Source organism: Callithrix jacchus, chromosome 13, assembly GCF_049354715.1.
Source record: "Callithrix jacchus isolate 240 chromosome 13, calJac240_pri, whole genome shotgun sequence".
NCBI lineage: Eukaryota > Metazoa > Chordata > Mammalia > Primates > Cebidae > Callithrix > Callithrix jacchus.
Window position 1 is genome coordinate 108,017,665 of NC_133514.1, and position 21,398 is coordinate 108,039,062.

Consider the following 21,398-nt stretch of genomic DNA (forward strand, 5'->3'; position numbering starts at 1 on the left):
TCTAATTTGGCTGAAAAACAGGCCAAAGTACTTTGCAGAAGGAAGGAAAATTAGTAATATATATATAGAGAGAATTTATTGATTTATATCATTCATAGTTTTATATTCATTATTATACAAAATAGACAAATACTCCTGCCCACAGTTTATACTCTGGCAGGGCCGTGTTATGCATACAAATGTTGTAGATGCCTTGAAATCATAGGTATGTATTTACTCCATTCCATTCTATTTATCCCAAAGAGAAGGTTGCTAGTTTGCCCAAGGATATTAAGTCAGAGAAAATATGCATGACAATGACCTTTAAACAACTGAAGGACTGTTATATAGAATCAGTTATATATTGATTAGATAGTAATCAAATGGAGAGAAGTTTTAGCTCAATTGATGAATCACCAATAGAGTTATGAATTGCTAGAAAGTGGTATCTTATAAAATAATACGTCTGCTAGTATAATTTACAGGGAGGATAAATAGTCTCCATCAGAGGTGTCAGAGCAATAATTTCTTCAGTTTTCTCATTAGGAATTAGCCTTAATTACCTGAATATAAAATTCAACTGTAATAGCTCATTACTGTATGTGATATATAATTATATAACATAGTCTTATACTTGATTTCATTACTAGTGTATATCATTGTAATTGGCATCCCATTTGGCAGGTTTATACATTATTTAGACTATTCCTCTCTTAGTCAGCTTGTGGTGTGGCTAATATACAACCCAGTTTCTAACTTAATCCCAGAATGGGATCTGACCCTGCAACTCCCTCCTTCATTGACTTTCCTGTGGTTTCAGTCTTGGTCTCATCAAGCCAGTCTTCATGCTCTAAACCACCACTGGTTAGTATGCTGTGTCCTGAGGGCCAAATCCAGCCTGCTCCCTGTTTATGTAAAGAACGTTATATTGGAGCACAGCCATTTCCATTCATTTGTGTGTTGTCTATACCACAGCTGACTAGTTACGACCATATGCCCCAGAATGTAAATATTTACTGTTTAGCAATTTACAGAAAATGTTTGCAGTCTCCTGCTTTAAAGCACATCTCAGTGCTCCCTCCATTCTCACTGCAGAACAACATACATTGCTAATGCTTTATTTTACCCAAGAGACATTTGTAGTTGCTGTTGTCATATATGAAATGCAGATAAATGTGACTTCGTTCCATAACTCATGCCTATATATGTTAACAAAACACCAGGGGTGCAGTCTAGATCCTGCTACTCACCACACAGAAAGCCAATCATTAAGACAATGAGTATTGCCAAGAAGAAGGTACTGCAGCTGAAGAGATGGGAGATCAGTTTCCAATCCATCTCCCTGACTAAAACTAGGGGTTTATATAGCAGAGGAGAAGTGTAACGATGTGTAAGGAAACAGGAACTAGGATGGGCAGTGAAGCAGTTGTGATGAATGAGGTGTCTGGCATCTCATCGTCAGGATGTGGTGATCCAGTGAGTTTCAGTTCTTTGATACTCTTTTGAGAGGCCTCAAGGTCCTTTCCTGAGGAAGGGTCTCAGGTAAAACACATGTATGTTTCATGCTTGAAGACTAGAATAGGCAATTTCTACATTTATCAGAGAACTATTTATGGACTATTTAGTCACTTTAATATGTATTGTTCCTCTATTTACTTCCAATCCACATCACATAACAAACAATAACATGACAATGCAAATGAACATGAATATATCTGGATTCCATTTACACATGGAAATGTGCTTCTCTTACCCCAAGTAGTACAGCCAAGTGTATTTCTAAGAGAATTATATTCACCGTGGTCAGCCAAGTGCTGTGGTATTATTTCAATAGTATAATAACAGAGGCAGAATTTCCCATATAATACTCAAGTATAAAGTGGTATACTCCTGCAATAAATCTAATTTTAGAGCCTAACAGTATCTTCAGACAAATATATTTTAAAGAGTATGTAATTTAGATCACATGTCTTTTAAAATACATGTATTCAGTGTTCTAACGTAAGTAATTTATTGCATAAGTATATTGTGAGTACTTACTGAGGCAAAACCATAAATTATATTCTTCAAAATATGACAAAATATGTGTGTCAGACATGGTTCTTGTTGTTTATATATTTTGTATGTAGGACATTCTGTTCTGTCATAACCAACCAACTCTTCCACACGGAAGACATTAGTGAATTGGCATGATCGTGTTCCAATAAAACTTTATTTACAAATACAGTCATAAGATTTGGTCCTCAGTACATAAGAATTTACATATTCTGTCTCATTACATCCTCATGACGATCTTATGAAATAAGTTCTTTAGAAACTTATTTCTAAAGAAAATGGAAACACACATTTGTGAGAGAAAAAAAACTTACCTAATGTCATGCAGCTTATAAATAGTTTAGTTAGTATTCAAAATGAGTCATAGTGGATTTCCCAGAAATCCAGGTCTGTATAAAGCCTGTAGTTCTGTAGAATCAGATTTCCTGAAATGCTACAAACTGGGTAGTAGCAATTCTTCTCCTTGAAAGATCTTCCTTAGAAGTCTATCTAGGGAAGAATTCCTTCCTGTCCCAGTATTTATTTTTGTACTTCTATGTGGTTTGTGGAACTGTTATATTCCATTCTGAGCACCTGCCGCTAATTTAATTTTTTTGAAATTCCCAAGGTTATCCAATGTGATGTTTGTTTCACTTTAATACGTCACTTTGTGTCACATGCAGAAAACTCTCTGGTAGACTTAGAGGGAATATGACAACATTTTCTTTCTAATATTAACAATTTTCTTACAAAATCTAATTAGATACTGAAAGCAGGAGTGCATTATTTCCAAGTCTCATGGGTTGTAAATTGGAGATCACACATTTTAACTAAAACATTGAAATCAGGTTAACATTCTTTATATGCCTTCATAGCAATTTCTGTTAGGATTGAATGTCCTCTCAATGTTTCCCTTTGTTTGTGAAAAAATACATATATTCATGTTTGCTTTGTACATTTTTTCATAGGTCTCTGCTGTCTACACACTTTTATATATTGAATAAATTCTATGCTTTCTCTTTATCCATTTTGTGGTTTAGCCTTTAGGTATGATTCAAACCTTGCTTTTACAACTCACCCAACATAGACACCCTAAAACTCCCATTTCATGCTTCTGGATTGTGTTCACAAACACCTATCACTTTTGTTTCTATATAATACTCTCTGTTCAGATTGTGCTTTGTGGTTAATCAGGCTTTCAATGGTTGTATTCTGAGAACTCAAGCATGATATATATTAGTGCTTATAAAAATATGATGGTGAGCTTAAAATTATTGATTTTAGTATGGTTACTATAATAATATCCATTCACAAGATGAAAATGTTTTAGGTAGACACACAGAAACATTTTTTAGAGTTCTATACAACCTTTAAGTGTTATAGTTTCCAGAGCCATCTTGGACTATCTTTCTTTTTATTTCATACTATCCCCTTAGTGATTTTGTGTATGCTATATATGGATCAAGCATGATTTTTATCCCAATGACCTTCAAACTTATATCTGTTGTCCAGAACTCACTTCTTGATGTTCCTCAAAGGCACTTCAAAACCAACGGGTTCAAGCATAATTCAGTGTCTTATCCCACTTCCCATTCAACTTAGGCCAACCTTCACAACTGATATTTCTCCATTTCTTTCCTTTGTAAAAAATTTGTTTATCTAGGTAAAGGGAATTTTCACCCCTCAGCCATATATGTAAGAGTCAACACTTAAAATTGTTGATTTATGCCTGCTGAGTATCAGTCAAATAAAGTACTTCTCTCCATTCTCTTTGTCATACTCATTACTCCAATTCAAGCTATCTTCATTTCTAGTTGAGGTTACGGCAAAGCTATGGCTATTTTTCAGTCCCCCACAAGTCCCCTCTTGCCTTCTTTAAAACAGCTTCCATACTCTTGCCCATTAAAAAAATTAAATTTGATAATAACCCTTTCCAGTTTATATTATTTAAATCTTTCTGTTATTCTGATAATGAAGATTAGTTTCTTTGCACAGGTTTTCAGACATGACAAAAATATTTTTAATAGCTTCCATTTATGTGATGAAAATGTTTTTATAATAGAAAATTACAATAGAAATGTGCCCACAAAATTATTCTGAAAGATTTCAAATGATTACATTTTATCAAAGTAGATTTGAAATCTATAAATTTTTTTTGAAGACCAGAAAAAAATTTAAAAAGTAATACTGTGTGGGCAGGGGGTATTAAGGCTATAAAAACTGCATTTTAAGGATAATAGGAATTAACATGTGTAGTTTATTCACATGTATCTATTTTGAATGGTAGACTTTTCTAAGCAGAATCCCTCCATAACAATATTAATATCTGTTTACACCTTGAGATGTTATCTCACTCCTCTCTGGTATTGCTTAGTTACATCATATGCTAGAAATCTATGAAAGTATTTTTTCCCTGAATCTCTGCAAACATCAACAGTCAGTATTTTATTTTAATGAAAATGTTAGGCATTAAATAAATTCACATTGCTATTTAATTTGCAAAGGAATATACAATATTTCACAAATTGTAATGGCCATTATAATTCCTACTCTTTGTTATATGGGGGTAAGTTTTTCTGTTTTCCCATTTTTACTTTGACATATTGATCTGTTTCTTAGTTATTTGTAAAGGCTTTTTATATAATGAGATTACTAACACATTATTTTAGAATTTACTGTTTCAGTATACTGATTTATTATAAGTATTTCCCAATAGTTAAGCATGTACTACTAGATTTGCTTATGGTAGTTTTGACAATAGTTAATTATAATATTTTTATCATTTTATTTTACATTACATTCCTCTAGAGTTTCCTGTGATTGAAATAAATTACTGTATCTAATATTCAAAGAAGTAATAAACTATCATGGCATATTTAGAAACATTTGCATTTTTTAAATTATACTTTAAGTTCTGGGGTACGTGTGTAGAACTTTAATACACATACACAGTGATGACTAGAAAGAACCTGTTGTAGTCACATGGACTATATAATTTACATTAGATATTTTAATGTTACTCCAAGGAAGTGACATTAAATCTCAACCTAATGGAAAAATGACTTTGAAAAGGCTTAACGGAAGGGTAGGGAGAAAAACGTTTCAGACAGAAGATATTGAATCTGTGACCATTATATTGGAGAAAATTTTGGTTATATTTTCAAAACTGAAATAAAATTAATGTGTCTTCAGTGGGGAAAGCAGAGTGTGGGGGATGAGAATATCACAGGCAAGATGCCATCAAAGGTTATGGACAAGATTATAGAAGCCATCATGGGCCATGAGGAGGAATTTATACCTTATTAAGTCCAAGAGAAACAATTACAAAGTTGTAGACAGCAAAGTACATTTTACGATTTATAATTTGAAAAGATCACTCCAGTTGCGATATGATAATGATACAAGAGAAAGGCAGACAGGGAGATAAGGTAGAAGCTTAGAGCAGACCAAGAGAAATATTTACTATGTGTCTTGCACGTAAATAGAGAGACAGAAATGCAGGAAAAAGCATCATCAAATCCTCATAGGAATTTGCTTGAAGTATTAAGGAGGTGCTAAAGGTATTGACAGTTTTTAAAACCTAGACTTACAGATAAATCAGTGAAAAAGTTTTCACCCAAATTAATGAGACCAATGAAAAAATTTAACAATGCAGCTTTGATTTTGGACCATGAGATATACTAGAACACATATCAAGTAGAGATTTGCATATAGGAGTCATAAGCTTAGGATAAAATGAGATATAACACAGAGATATGCAAAGACATACAGGTATACACTTCTCAAAAATTTTGTTTTGGTTTTCAGCTGGTATATAAAAATCTGTGTGTTTATAATCATGTTGAACTTGGCATTGTAATGAACTTTCATATTTGTTAACATAGTTTGTTACATAAACATAGTCACAAATTATTTGAGTTAGTTTCCTCATCTACTACATTTATTATGTCTCTTTATATTAAATAAAATCTTTTCATAAAAAGTTACAAAAACCTGGTGAAAATAGAGAACATCCCTTTTTTGTTCCAGACTTCAACAGAAATGTCTCCTATTTTTGATATCTAATACAGATTGGCCTCACTGACACAATTAAAATTAGTTATTTTCACTTTTTTAAAGCTCTAGAAATAATACAGAATACTGTGAGTGAGATTTCTGATGCTACTATTGCGGAATGTTAGCTATAATGCTGGCCGGCTTCTGAAAAGTTGAGGAATTTTTTTTTTTTATACTAACCTAGTCTTTTTCTTCTCTCTTCAGCATCCCAATCCTTTTCCACCCTTTACTGGAGATTGTCAGCTTAATCTAATAGAGTGTGATGGCTCTGGGTTAGCAATTAAAGCTAAGATCAAGAAATGCTACCTTGAGATCATTCTGCTTTCTCTCTGCCCAACATAAACTTATTTGATACTTTCAACTCTATCTGGAGTTTTATGCTGACCTTGAATCACCACATGCAATTAGCTCAGTGTATTAAAAATAAGATCTGCCTTTTGGAATTTAAATACAGGCCAGCACTTTGGTGCCTATGCTTCTACTTTTTGTTGCAGAGGATAATGATATTGGATAATTTGATTTCCTTTCCAATGAAACCCAGTTCTCTTCTACCCATGTTCATTGTTTTACAAAAGGAGAAGCCTCTGTTTCATGAGTGAAAGTGTGGGAGAAGTCATTCATAGCCTCTAGCACCAGACCAGATGGTCAAAATGCAGTTTGACCTTGGACAAGTTACTACATGTCTGTATGCGTCAGATTATTTTTGCTAAATGGGATGACAGGAAACAGGTCATAGGGTTGTTAGAAAGATGAAATGAGTCAACCCACTTAAGCAGTCTTACAGTGTCCAGCATTAACTGTTTAACCCAAACTGTTATTATTCTTGTTGTGGCTGTTATCCCTGCCTTGACCCTTAAAGAGTTGTGTGACTTTGGATCTCCTAAGCTTTGATTGCTTTATCTCTATAAGAATGAAACTCTACTTTTAATAATTACTTTGAATAATAAGATCTATATTGAATGTGAACTTCTCTGGCTGAACAAGAGAACAAATAATCATGTGTGAATAAACACGACAAAGCACTTTAGCATATTCAAAAGTGAGTGGAGAGGCTTGGATACTCCCAACTAAAAAAGCAATCCCCATTAGGTTTATTCTACCATTAGAAAGAATAGATACTTCACTCATTGTATATAAAATGTGTTTACAACAATCTCAACATTGGTTCAGCAGACCAATGAGCAGGTTTTGTTTAAACATTTCTCTATGTTACTAAGCTGGGAAATGGGATGTGTCCATTTCTGTGGCATTTTAAAATGGTGACTTGAAATAGTAACTTGAAATAAAATGACTGTTAACTTGAAAATTAGAATTCACTATTGTTTCAAAATTATTTCAAAGATTTCTATGAAAAATTTCCAATTATTTTCTCTAAATGTTTTTGTTTATAATTAAAAGATGAATTCATTTTTATAATTACTTAGAGAAAATTATGAACTGTGGCAATTATTGCCTCTGTGATACTCTATCACAAAAAATTTTACATTTATTTACTACAAGCTCTTTGGTACAGCAGTGCCTTACAATCAGACTCTTCATACTAAATTTCAAGATTAGCACACACATATACATGTGTATATATGTATATTTATACAAGCATTTATTTCTACTGAATTTCTTGTCTTTATTTCTTTAATTTTTTTGCTGACTAAATAAATGAATAGTTATAGTAATGCATTTGCATTTACCTTTTAAAACTAAAAGTTACAAAATAACAATAATTAAGCAATTCAGTTATATGTTAAAAGTACATTGTCTCACTTTCTGTTCCAAGCTTGTTGGCTCTTTCTTAATCAGTCTCAGCCATCTCCTTTATGTCTTAGAGGTGGTACTTTTTTTTTTCAGATATTTTCTGTCATCAGTTGACACTATTTAGAGCCCTATTTGCGTCTTCTCTGTATAACTCTTATCCATTCTTCATTAGTGAAGATTTCATGGCCCTCTTTTGGGAGAAGTCCCTCTGTGGCCTAACGTATAGGACGGTTTTCTTCTGACCTTGCCACATGAAAAGGTCCCACATAAATTATTGTTATCTGGGACCATTTTTGTTCAATGCAGATAATATATATTTTTAACTGACTATATTATTCATTAAGAAAGTCTTTAATTTTCTTGGCTGAAACCAATTACTCACTTCCGCTCGCATTCCATGGGTAGGATCGATGTACACAGATCCACCCAGATGAAAGGGAGCTAGGCCTGATGTTATAACCCCTCTTTGGGCAACTACATTTCACCCACAATTCCCTAATGGAAATAGCAGTGAATCTTTGAAAGACAAGAAGATTGGACAACACTTTGCTAATGACCAAGATTATTAAAACCTACAATAAGTTGTATGTGATAGATTGACTGCAAGGTAGTAATGATAATAATAACATAATAATGTCAACACCTGAAATTGATGTCTTAAATTTGTATTTGGCTTTTGATTTCAAAGACATTTACATTCAGTTTGTCTTCTTAAAAGAAGATAAATTCCAGAAAGATTAATAACTAAGTTTAGAACATTCGGCTTCTAAGAAACCAAGTAGACCCTTGAACTTTGAGGTTCTAGATTCACTTGTTAACACTTTAATAGTGGATCTTTCTAGAGTAACTCAATTAACATTTTTGTGAAATTATTACACGATACTTTCATACCTTCAGCATTGCGAGGCAAGTGCTCTTCTCTTCAACAGCATGGATAACACCGGAGAGATGCGGATCTGAGACATTCCCCCATTGAGGCAACAGCTGAGGGAATGAGTTCTGTCTACAAAGTTTGAAGCAAATTCAACTTAGTAATTTTCATTTTAAAAATGCATAAATTATTAGTAGTCATATTTGTGTGTTGGGAAACTCAGATTCAGAAAATTGAAGAACATACTACAGATCACACAGTTAAATGAGCAAGCAGGAATTTAAACACAGGATTTTTCTGATTATAAATTCAACAGACTTCCCATCATACCAGAATGCGAGAAATTTATTATCCTTGGGTACAGAAAAGGATACATCCTTTTAAAAATGTCTATCATTTTAATTTTCATTTAAGAAAGGCATTTGACCATAAAAATCCCTTAGATTACCATTCAGCTCTGACTGAATGACCTGCAAAAAGAAAACAGCTAAACTCAGCAAAAAATCACATCTTCTTCATGACTCCGTTCTTCTTAAATATTGGAAAAGTGGAATTCCCATGGTTTCATCAAAGATTTTAGAGAAATAAGATAGCAAAGAGTTTTTCACTTACATTTGATATGTTCAGGAGACGGTATGCAGAAACCTGGTGATATAATAAACTTGGTGATTATAAAATTAAATTAGCTTATGGCTCAAGTGAAAATGTTTATAATATATAACCAGTAAGCATGAGAGATAATGCTGCCAGAAGTTAGAAGAGTAATATTACCTCTTCTTTTAAGAACTATAAGGAAAAGAAATTATATAGGCTTTGGGTTTGTAGATTCCCTAGACAAGAAAATCTGCACAGGTTTCTAATGTTAATTTGTACTAACGACTTAATTAGGGCCTCTAGGCTTGTTCTTTGAGAGACAGGAACATTTCTAGTGTTTTTCAAATCCTCAATGATTAAAGAGATATGACCCCAAATACTCCCATCTGGCAAACAAACATCAAAGATTAGAAACTCATAATCTACTTGATTTCATATAACAGAACTGAAATGTATTAATATGAATTGCGAATGGCAGAAATTTGGCTGGACAAAAAATTTCCACGACTAAGAAGGATCCCAGGAAGAAAAGGATCTTCTCCAACATTTTGTATAGTTGAATTAAAATTTTATCTTAAACCATGCTAATATTTGCCTAGATCAAAAGAAGAGTGTTCCAGTTGACTCAGTCTCAGTTCCTTCCTCTGAAATGAAAGCACTTGCCATGAGTTAGGTGGGTAGCTGGAGACTGTGGCAAAGGCTACAAGGAAGGCACAAACTCTAACTGATTTAGAAGGCAGAGTTTCTAAATGTGGCTACTATCACCTGCCCAAAATATACAATTGAGATACAATTTTCATATTTTTCAATTTTTCAGTATTTTTCACAGTCTAAAGTGTAGTTTTATTTCCAACACTACTGACCTAATTTAATGACCTCAAAATCTACATTACAGAGACAGAGTGATGACTGCAATGGTACCACGTTTTATGTGTTAAAAATTTTAAAGTATTCATTTCACACAAGAAGCTCACTATAATAATATGGCTTATCTGGTGCAAGCAGCAGAAAACATGATTTAATAGAAAACAAATCATTGAAATTATATAAAGAAGTTGAAAGTCAAAGAGAATTTATAACTAATGTGACGGATTGTAAGAAGGCCAACTTTGAGATGAGTCAGTTAAAATGTTTTTACCCCTTGCTTAGAGACAAATTCCAGGTAGAAAATGAGATGGGACTTGTATGTGTGTCACAAACCAACTCTTAGATTAGGAAACAAAGAGCATCTTACTGATTTTCAAGTGTGACACTAAAGATTCTTCTAAAAAAGTTTCCTAAAATGATAGGTGTCTGTTAACAAAAATGAAGAAATTATAATTTCTAGGTAATATAGCACATGTCTATAATGCTCAGGATGACACTGTGATTTGTGTATTCATTTTCTATTGCTCTGTAACACATTATCACAAACCAAGCAGCTGGAAACAGCATCTACTTATTATCTCAAAATTCGGAGGTCAGATATTTGTGTTCAATTGTGTTTTCCATTTAGGGTCTCTCAAGGCCAACAGCATTTTGGATACTCTTCCCTCTCTCTTTTACCTTTTCAAATTTATTAATATCTCAGGAACCTTTTAAGTACTGTCATGAAGTTTTCAGGCTTCTTGAGTTCTCTCTGTTGTCTTTCCTCTAAGCAAATGCAGTATTCATAATTTGTATTATGTAAAATTAGATATTAATAGTAGCATTATTTTTATGTTCCAAAATGTTGGCACTTTAATTTTCTTTTAGCAAAGACTGCAATCTATTACAGAGTGTCTATTTGACATACATGTTATATCATCCAGAGTATTTTTTTTCCTATTTATGGACATTCTCCAATAAAATATAATGTCAAAATAAAATTATTTCAAACCTGAACACATTTTGTTAAACCTGAAATATCACCCCTATTTTATATTCAAGATAACACTTCTTTTTGAAAACTCTGTTACATTTAAGAGACTTCAAAACCACATCCTCTCCTCTCTCATTTCTGTCCATCTCTGTTCTTTGTCCATAAAAATATTTTCATTTGGTAACAAAGCAAAATCTGTAATTGGAAGACAAACAATTGTAGGCGCATATAGTAGGATCGATTAACGAAGGCAAAAACAAAACTGGAAAATTCAGTGTCATACCAAAAAACCTCATGAGGATTCCTTATAATCAGCTTTCTGTGCCCCGGGTAGATATGTTTTGGAATCAGGTGGTTGGCTTAATAAGAGCTCTGGCACTAAACAAAAGGTTTTCAACCTTCAGGGCTCATCATTTGAACATATTCTTCAGGTGCCAGATTGGGCTGCCCTAGAGTTGATGGAAATTTGATGAACCTATATAAATGTGCAGCTTAGAGGGACAGAGGGTCAGGATCTGGGAAGCAGGCAGAGACACTAAGAGAGGGAACTGATGAGAAATAACATCAGAATGTACTGCAGTCTGACAAAATGGAGTGGACCCAGAGCCAGCCTATTAAGAAGCAAGGATTGGCCCCTCAAGCTGAGACATCTGGCCATTTCACCTTGGCCACTGATGGTGAGATAAAAGCAGGTCAACCCAGATTCAGGAAAAATTGGGATGGCTTTTCAATTCTCTCTGATGTTTCTATTTTGAGATTATTTCAATATGTTCCTATGTTTCCTGTCAATTTTAGAAATCAATAATGTTTTCTTGTTATTACAGGCAATTTTAATATTGAGGTTATATATTATAAGGACATTTCTTCTTGGATATAGAGATCATCTATATAGAGAAAATAGAATTAAGTGTCTTTACGTGAGATTTGGAATTGAGGCTTAAATCATTTTATCTAAAGGCATTTTCTAGTAAAACAATTGGAACTTCCTCCACATAAGAACGATTTTCATTCAAATATAAAATGTAAAGAATAAGTCCTCGGAGAGTCTTATTCTTGTGCTTATTATGAATATTTGAACCCTAGTTGGTTTGTGTTCCCTGAGGGACAGCTTATGCTTGTAACATCCTGTATTGCCTTCAATAAAGACCTCAACCTTGGACAGTGGGCAAAATATAGCTTGTGTTTAGGGACTTCATGTAATTGTGAATTTATTTATCATATTTATAAAGGGAAAAAATAGAAATAATTTTAAATTTGGGTTTAACATATACTATTTTTAGTATATTAATTAGAGCCAGCCTTGCACTGGTCAATTAAAAAAAAGCAAAACAAATAAACAAAATCCAAAAAACAAACAACTTTTTTCACTCCTAATTTGGCTCAAATTACAATTTTATAACCAATATAATTTGGTTAAATTAATAATGATTAAAAACCACTTCAAACAAATCTAAAACAAGAGAAAGCCAATGAAATAGCATTTCTAGTTTCTGGCATGGCAGCTGTGAAGGTAGATGAATTAGCCTAAGTAAAGCCCCACTGTCATGGAAAGGAGAACTAGGAGCAGGGATGCTAAATGGTCTGAGTCCAGGTGATTGGTAAGGAGAGTTTCCCTGCTGTAATTTTCATTCTTTCTAGAAGATACCATGAGCCCCAACCTCATTTTCTCTTTTTGTTTCCAGGCATAGGAGTCAATGACTAGTCAGAGATGTTTATCTTGAGACTCATTGTTTCTGGGAGATAAATGTTAACCTGAAAGTGGAGGCAGGAAAATATGGGAAGGGATAATTGGTAGTCTCTCCTTCATACAATACACTAAGCAATAGTTGTCTGTGCATGTGGGGTGAGGCATATTTTTCATCAATGAATCTAGTCTCTTCTAATCCCTATAGAATCATTTTGATCAATGTTTCTAGTCTCTCCTCGTCCCCACAGCTAAGAATTCACTTCTGCAGTCACATCCTTGACTCCTCTAGCCCAATAGATGGCCCTGGGTCTTCCTCAGCCAAGCAGATGATATATTAAAAATCATTGTTCACCAGCAGGTGTACCCAGATTTTGCCTCATTGCCCCCAGGTTTCTGTCTGATTACCCTTGAAGGCTGTGATCTGGGTTCCATTTAGACTGCCTCTCCTCAGCCCTGCTGTGCAGAGCCAGTCCCTATGAGGCTCCTGTCTTGTTTATGAAGAGTTCTCCAATGTCTCTGTTGGAACTGAAATCATTCTGTGCTCTCTTCTTCACTTGACTAGAACATTTACTCCTTAGGGAAAAAATAGTAGTTTTATTTTTATTTGAAGGCTTCTAGGAATTGTGCCAACATTTTTGTTTTTGCATTTATTAGCTCATCCAATCTTGAAAACAGTCCTAAGATGCTGTTATTACTGTCATTGTATAAACAAATAAACAGAGGTTTATAATAATTAATAATTTGCCCCAAATCACCCATTACTACAATTTTAGTTGAGACAAAGTCTGGGGATCATCTAAGTTCCTAAAGGGTCCCCATCTCCCAGTTAGCTTGCATTTTAGATATTACTAAGTTTTTCAACTGGCAAGTTTTTATGGATTCGATTCTGGTAATAAGATATTTTATAGGATGATGATTCTATCTCTTCACAATCTGAGTTCTAGCACTTGAACCTATATATCTCTGGATGTGAGAATTTAGTCACATGTTGTTTATCTTATTTTATTATTATTATTATTTTGTAATTTCAGATTATTTTAATAATGTAACTTCTTTTGACTTTACCTGGATTCCAACCAAATGTAGCTTAAACAAACTTAAAACAATAACAGCAATCATATATATAAAAGGGAAATTATTTATTTGGCAAATCCAAGACGTAGTTTGGGCAAAGGTGAAACAGATTGTTCCTTCAATGGTAGAGCCTTTTCTTTTCTCCATTTCTTGGCTTTCGTAACCTCTATTAAGCTTTATAATCAGATGACCTCTATCCACACGTGGCACAATGTTATTCTGAAGACTGAGTCACATAATTTACTACTTGAATCAAACAATCTCGAAATAAAGTCTTGATAATAGTCTTACCTTATAATTCAAGTAATTCTTGAATTACATGAACTTGAATGATGAGCCGCTTACTGAACCAGTCAGGTTGGTTTAATAACGGATGATCTGATGGCAACGACTGGATAAAGTAACTGTGGGAAGGGTCAGTCCATTGAGACCATCTGAAATTGGCCTTGTGGAGAAAAATATAGGATATATCTGTTCCGTTACCAGAAGAAAGAAGAAATTGATTTTGGACAGCCAAACATATTTTTTGTACACAACATGCTTTTATATTTAAATGGAGAACAAGAAGATGAATGACATAAAAATTAGGAAAGATTTTGCTTTCAGCAAGGTAATTGGAAGCAATACCCCTTATTAAATTATTAAATATATTTTTGGCCTTTATTCCAGTAATTTTTTTTTTTTTGAGATGGAGTCTCACTCCGTCACCCAGGCTGGAGTGAAGTGGTGCAATCTCAGCTCACTGCAACCTACGCCTCCAATGTTCAAGCAATTCTCCTGCCTCAGACTCTTGAGTAGCTGGGATTACAGGCACTGCCACCATGCCTGGCTAATTTTTGAATTTTTAGTAGAGACAGAGTTTTGCCATGTTGGCCAGGCTGATTTTGAACTCGAAACCTCAGGTGATCTGCTCACCTCGACCTACCAAAGTGATTATAGGTGTAAGCCACCATTCCCAGCCTCCCGTAATCTTTATTAAATAAAAACAATAAAATATGACATAAAAAGTATTTCCCCTTCTTAATTATGAGTAATTTACATGAAATTTTTATAATGATAGGAAATTTCATTAACATTTATTATAATATTTTTATGAACAATTTGTAGAAGCAACATAGAAAATGCAGAATTTATACTTGGTCACTTCACTCCCCAATAGTAGAGACATCAGTTTCTGCCTATTGCAGTTGTGTGTCCTTAAAATAAAAATTAAAATAATAATAATAATTTTTAAAAAAAACACAGGAAAAATATTGACTATGCCACTTCAGGAGAACCTGGAACAAACAGGAAATCATTAAAACTAAACCAAACAACACTAATTTAAAGTATTTCAACTTTAAATCAAAATAAAACACTAAAGTCTGAGCTATCCCATTGTTCTCTATGTATATGAATTCAGTTTCATTTTGAAAAAAATATAGTATATAATCCCTATCCTCAATTTGAGTAATTACTTTACAATTTTCATAATATACAATTGCAACCTAATAGATTAGAGAAAGAGGTGGGTATTTGTTCTATCCTTTGATGTGTTCATAGCATCTCATGTAGTCTTAGAGCACTTCATTAGAAACTTAACTCAATAAAGATCTGTGGATTACCTAGTAGATTTTAAGCAGTGCTTGGCCTTATGGAATAACTTTTAATCACATTTTATTGTAAATATTTTTATTTCTAAATCTACAAATTTAAGAAATAATGAAACTATTCATAACTGGGTTATTATATATATATACTTTTTGCATCTATTTGTTAGTATAATTTTTGTCTAGTTAATTTACTGCCTGTATAAGACACTTGAACAAAGATGATTTTGCTTTGTAGGTTTTCCTACATGAATATGAGAATGAGAGCTGTTTCCTCATGAGCTTTCAAGTTGGTTTTGCTTCTGTAATTTGAGAGTAGAGTAGCTTTGCTTCTTAAAACTCATACCTAATTCCTGCAGAGAAACCACTAATAATCAGGATGCAAGTCATTTCAAGATCCTTATACTTTAACTTTATTTCATTATTAACTTTTATTTTTCACTGTTTAACAAAAAGCTATTGCAGGGGTTCACATATTTTTTTCATTTTTAAAATAAATGCTCCTAATCACACAAATGTTCCCAACTCCTAACCAACAAACTAGAAATTGCTGGACTCTTTTTTCATTCCATGCTTAGAAGAGAGAGATTCGTCACACATTTTGGCTTAAATGGTGCATTTCTAATATCATGGAATGCGTCTAGTCATTACTGTCCACAACGATTTCAGTGTCCATTTATCCCTTCCTGGTATTCATTATGCGATCTCTTTCTTTTTCCACAATTCATTCATAACAGTATAAATAAGCAGTTTAAATTTAGAAAGCTATATTTCACATCTTAGAGTTACTTTTATTTTCTTTTTTATTTTTATTATTATCATTTTTTGAGACGGAGTCTTGCTCTGTCCCCAGGCTGGAGTGTGGAGTGTAGTGGCACGATCTCGGCTCACTGCAACCTCTGCGTCCAGGGTTCAAGCTATTCTCCTGCCTTAGCCTCCAGAGTAGCTGGGGTTACAAGTGCACTCCACCACACCCGGCTGGTTATTGTATTTTTAGTAGAGACGGGGTTTCACCATATTGGACGGATAATCTCGATTTCTTGACCTCGTGATCCGCCCACCTCGGTCTGAAAAGTGCTGGGATTACAAGTGTGGGCCACCGCACCTGGCCTTAGCGTTTATTTTCAATATGCTATGTGTAAATTGATTTTAGAATATGCAGCGGTACATCCTTTAAATTAATCTGACAACTTCCTGATCAATTGTTCTTTTCTAACATATTAATATCTTCTTACAAAATAGTGGTTTATTTCCTGAAAAACAGAAAAGTATATATTATTTAATATATAAATAGCTAGTTCTTATTTTTTGATTATTTATGTAATAAATTTGCTTCAAAGGCAAATATAACAGACGTTGAATGTGAGTTGTTATGAGAAGAATGAAAATCAGCCTAGATAAAAAAGGGACAGATAGGCCAAGGTTTTCACATCCGGTGTTCAGGAAAATAACTATTTGATTAGCTTATTGAATTTTACATTTCTCTTTCTAGGCTTAATGTTTCTAAAGCCTCATGCGGTGCTACTGTATTAAAAAGTCAAGCTAATAATGTTGTCACTAGGGAGGACAGTGAATATGAATTTGGTAAGTTATTCATAAATGTTCAACATTATTATGCTAATAGTATATTGCAATATAGTAGTGTGTAACACGGAACGACATAAGTTGTACTTCCTGTTTCCAATGTACTCATCAATTAATGGCAGTTTATACTTACAGGTGTCTAAAGGAACTTGTAGCTTTAAATTCTTCAAATTTATTATCTTTCTTCTCTGTTACTGTATTTTAAAGTTTTTATCATTTATGTTTATGTCCAAATGTATATTGAAATCAAATTCCATATGTTATTTTGGCACTACGCCAAACTGTATCGATTTATACAAGCAAAATAATAGACACCACAAATTTGCTGAGAATTGTGTTTACAAAATGCTATCCATATTTCGTTGGTCACTTGAGCCCCACATCGTGGGATATAAATAGTGAAAAGACTGGTAGATAGTCCACTGTGGCTGGTGGAAGAAATAGGTACTCATGTCTCCTCTCTTTAAGCCATTATTTTAAAGGAAAATAAAATTAAAAAAAAAAACTCTTTGTTCCTGTTTTATTCCCAAATAATGTCACATATTTCAATGACATTTGAAACCTCATGAAGTTAGTTTCCACTCAAGTGTAGCATGGAAATAATTGCAAACCAACTTTGGTACAGCAGTAGCAAATTGTTTGAAGTCATTGAGCACGGTGAATCACATCTTACGCCATCTGTTGACAACATGGAATTCTGCAGGCTGGCAGGCTTTTGAGTAAACCCTAAGAAGTGTATTAGGCTGGAAGCTAATTTAGTTTGGAGAAAAACAACAACAACAACAACGCAGCAACAACAAAAAGCCATGGGGTGTCCTCATAAAAAAGCAAACAAAAGAAAGATCAAGAAGTGCAAGCCCGAAGCTCAGATTCTTCTTTATTTGCACACATCTGCTTACTGAACACATTCCAATTTAATTATATAGCCAAATTACCATCCCCTTACAGAACTATTGTCATGGTTTTCCGATTCCTCCAAGTGTCAATTTCAGAGCGACTCTCTGTCTATTTTATAACAATGCCGAAAAAATTTCCTTTCTATGCAATTATGTTACATCTGAGACTATGTGCATTTTTTTCTCATCTAATCAAATTTTTTATTTTAGTTCCCTAAAAATGCACACTTTGTTGTGTATATATCTGCCCAAGTCATTTGCCTCTGAGTCTTACATAAATATAATAAAAAATAAGTACTTAATTTTCTTAGAAATATTAAAAATATGGAATATGTATTTCCTTTATTTTAAACTTAAGTAAATGAAACTTTCTGCATATATAATGTGACAATTTTTATTTAAAAAAAAACCCAACCACTGATGATGGCTGCTATCAACCTCTGGAAATATTTAAAAAATACATTTTTTAAAACAATGTCAATTTTATAGAAGGTTTGTTCTAAACCTAAATTTATATTAAAAATCTGTGCCAGAAGGGAAGGAAATTATTTAATAACAGAATATCTTATGTTGTGTTTTTTAACCAAAGGTTGTTGTTTAGTGAGACATAAACTGTTAATAATTATTGAAGTATTAAATATATACCTATAAATAGGACTTTAGTAAAAGAAATAGATGTTTTCTATCAAATATGGTTTATATAATTTGATACATTGACTGGTGGAACATAAGATATAAAAACCAAAAGATAGTCCAGAGTCCATATAGATCATCTACTGGCAAGACAAATTTAGTTAATTACCCACCAATTTATTTATTCACGGAACATTTGTTAAATGTATACTTTGTGTTAAAGATAATGAAAGACTATTCATAATTATATTAAGTTTACAGAGCAATCCATTAAGGAACATTTTTATTTTCTGTGTTGAGATAATTCACTCAATATTGTATGTTTAAGACTGAATTATTTAGTTGTATTTGTGAGTATTATTCCAACTTTTCTTTCACAGTTCCGTCTTTGAAGTATCAAATCAACAGCCAAAAAAAAATCAAGTTTAAGTAGTAATTGATTACAAAGATGTTATACTCCACTGAAATAAGATCTGAATTTCCAATTACAAGGTCAGATCCAGATTTTTGCATTGATGTAGTTTATATAATTTTTGGTCTTTCTAAACTTCATCAGCTGCAGAGTAAATCCATGACTGTGCATCAGAGCTGAAGGCTTTGGTTACTGCACTGACTACATGGTACCCCGAGATGCTGGAAGAAACAGCCAGTGAATTCAGGCAGCAGCCCATCCATTTGGCAAATAATTGGTTTCTCCAGTGGAGACAGCTGCTCTCCTGCCTTCTGGCTGAAATGTACTACAGATAAGGAGGAGGACAACAGTACTGGTAGTACAGGAGAAATCCAAGAAAATAAGAATCTAAAGCCAAGAGAAAAGCAATTTGTAACAACCTGCTTAGGAAATTAAAACCTAGATCTTTTTAGGGAAATGCCTGTTCCCTTGTCTTCCTTCAAATGTGTTTTCTACTCTTCCCAAGATAGTTTTTAAAAGTATGTAACCATGAACTATCTTTCAATATTGTAGTGTAAGAAGGTAAGTTTTCCCGCATTGATTCAATCATGGATAATTGTTCAGAATGTTGAAAGTTCTTTGCAAGAATAAAAGCATCTTCATTGATCAGCCTGGCAGTTTGCTTTATCAGCATTTATTTAAAACTGTCATCTATAAAATTTCTCAGAAGTGATTGTTGTAGAACCAAATAGTAATTTGAATGAATGAATGAAGTCTTTAATGCTGTAATATTCATTTTGTTGTCTTGTGTCTGTGACCAGGTTATTCTGCAAACAATATAATTTGCCTATCTAGAACTAAGATATTACACCAGAAATTTGTGTTGAAAGTGTCCGATTATAAACATGGTTTTCAGATTTTCAAGGAAGGGGAGGATCTCTCTACCAGGGAGCCCACAGGGATGACCCTAGAATCAGTGCCCTCTGAATAGTTAAACTAAGACAAAAAGAAACAATAAAAACAGAAGAAACAGTGAATCCCAGTGAAGGAATGACCATAGGAGATATACCTTAGGAATTTCTAAAAATATTCAGGTGATATTTAAATGGGACTAGATGTACCTCAATTTCAGCAAGTAGGAGATCTAGAGAAAGATAATTTACTACCAATATGATCTTTGTATTTAACCTATCCCTTTAGGGGACAAAGTTGCCTGAAAAAATTGTGGTTACTAGGCCCTAATTTTAAATAATGCCTCAAAGATTTCCATTCTAATGTGTATGCTAAGCCCTTTATTTCTTTTGGTAGCTATGATTTTACGCCAGAAACCCTAATATTATATATAGGACTGTGAACCTTTACTGATAAAGACAGAGTGTGTTTGATATACTTTGATCTTCTTCATAACTGCATTAATGTAAGCTTAAGAACTTAATTATAAAACAAAATATGTCATAAAATAACAATTTATTAAAGGTAAAACCAATTCCATGGGAATTTACCCAAAATTTGAACCTCCCAAAATTATCAGTACCATCAAACCTGACTCTCAGGTCTGACCTCAGTCATTGAAACCTGAATATGCTGCATATTTCAGGAGTAATGAGAGGCAAAATAAAGGAATTACAATTAAAACAGGCCCAGATCAACATAGCTTTCCACAAACCCTGAGGAATATATAATTAAAACATTTTTAGTTCGTCACATAATTCTGCTTATAAAAACAAAATCTAAGCGATCTAATTGAATGTCATGTACCTTAATAATTATTTGTTTACATTTTATTGATACTTTAAGCAAAATGCCTTTTCAATCAAATTGTTTCACATACTTTTTTTCTCATCTCCTACTGTATTAATTTTATTGTCCTCGAAGCTATAGAGATTTTGGATCCACCTTCATAATAATGTTAGTAAAAATCATGTTGCAATAAAATATCCTTTGACTCTAACTAAAATCTAGAGTTTTTCTCATCATATTTTTCCTAAATTATTGTTTTCCTGTTTGCATTAATGCAAAGTCCCTCTTGATAACTTGAAATGGCTTTAGTAATAAGAATCGCACACACTGATATGCAAATAGGGCACATTGAAACTTCCTCTAAGTAAACTTCTTGAAAGTCTTCTAATTTCTCTTTCAACGCAAGGCCAAGATAGTAATGCCATTCATCTTTCCATGAGAGATTTGTTCCTGTAACGAGTATCTTGGAACATTCACCTTCATGTGATAAGTATAAAAGATAAATTTCATGAAGTTTCTCAAGTCTTAAAAACATAAAGTGTAATAACATAATAGAAAAGGGATGGTTTTATTATACAATCTAGGGAACACAAGGCAACTAGCCCAATGAGAAGCAGAAATAAATAGCAATAAAATTAGAGACACACAGAGAAAACCTGTGAAACGGTTTCGTTATGT

The 21,398-nt window shown here is 33.2% G+C and overlaps 1 long non-coding RNA gene across 1 annotated transcript in view; it reads left to right on the forward strand.

Annotated features, from left to right (window-relative positions):
• The window catches only part of LOC128929500 (uncharacterized), a 77,736-nt gene extending 60,676 nt beyond the window's left edge, over positions 1-17,060 (forward strand). Inside the window, exon 3 of the long non-coding RNA XR_008476109.2 lies at positions 16,969-17,060. This is a non-coding gene — a long non-coding RNA (uncharacterized LOC128929500). The remainder of the gene's footprint in view (positions 1-16,968) is intronic.
• Positions 17,061-21,398: the final 4,338 nt, after the last annotated feature.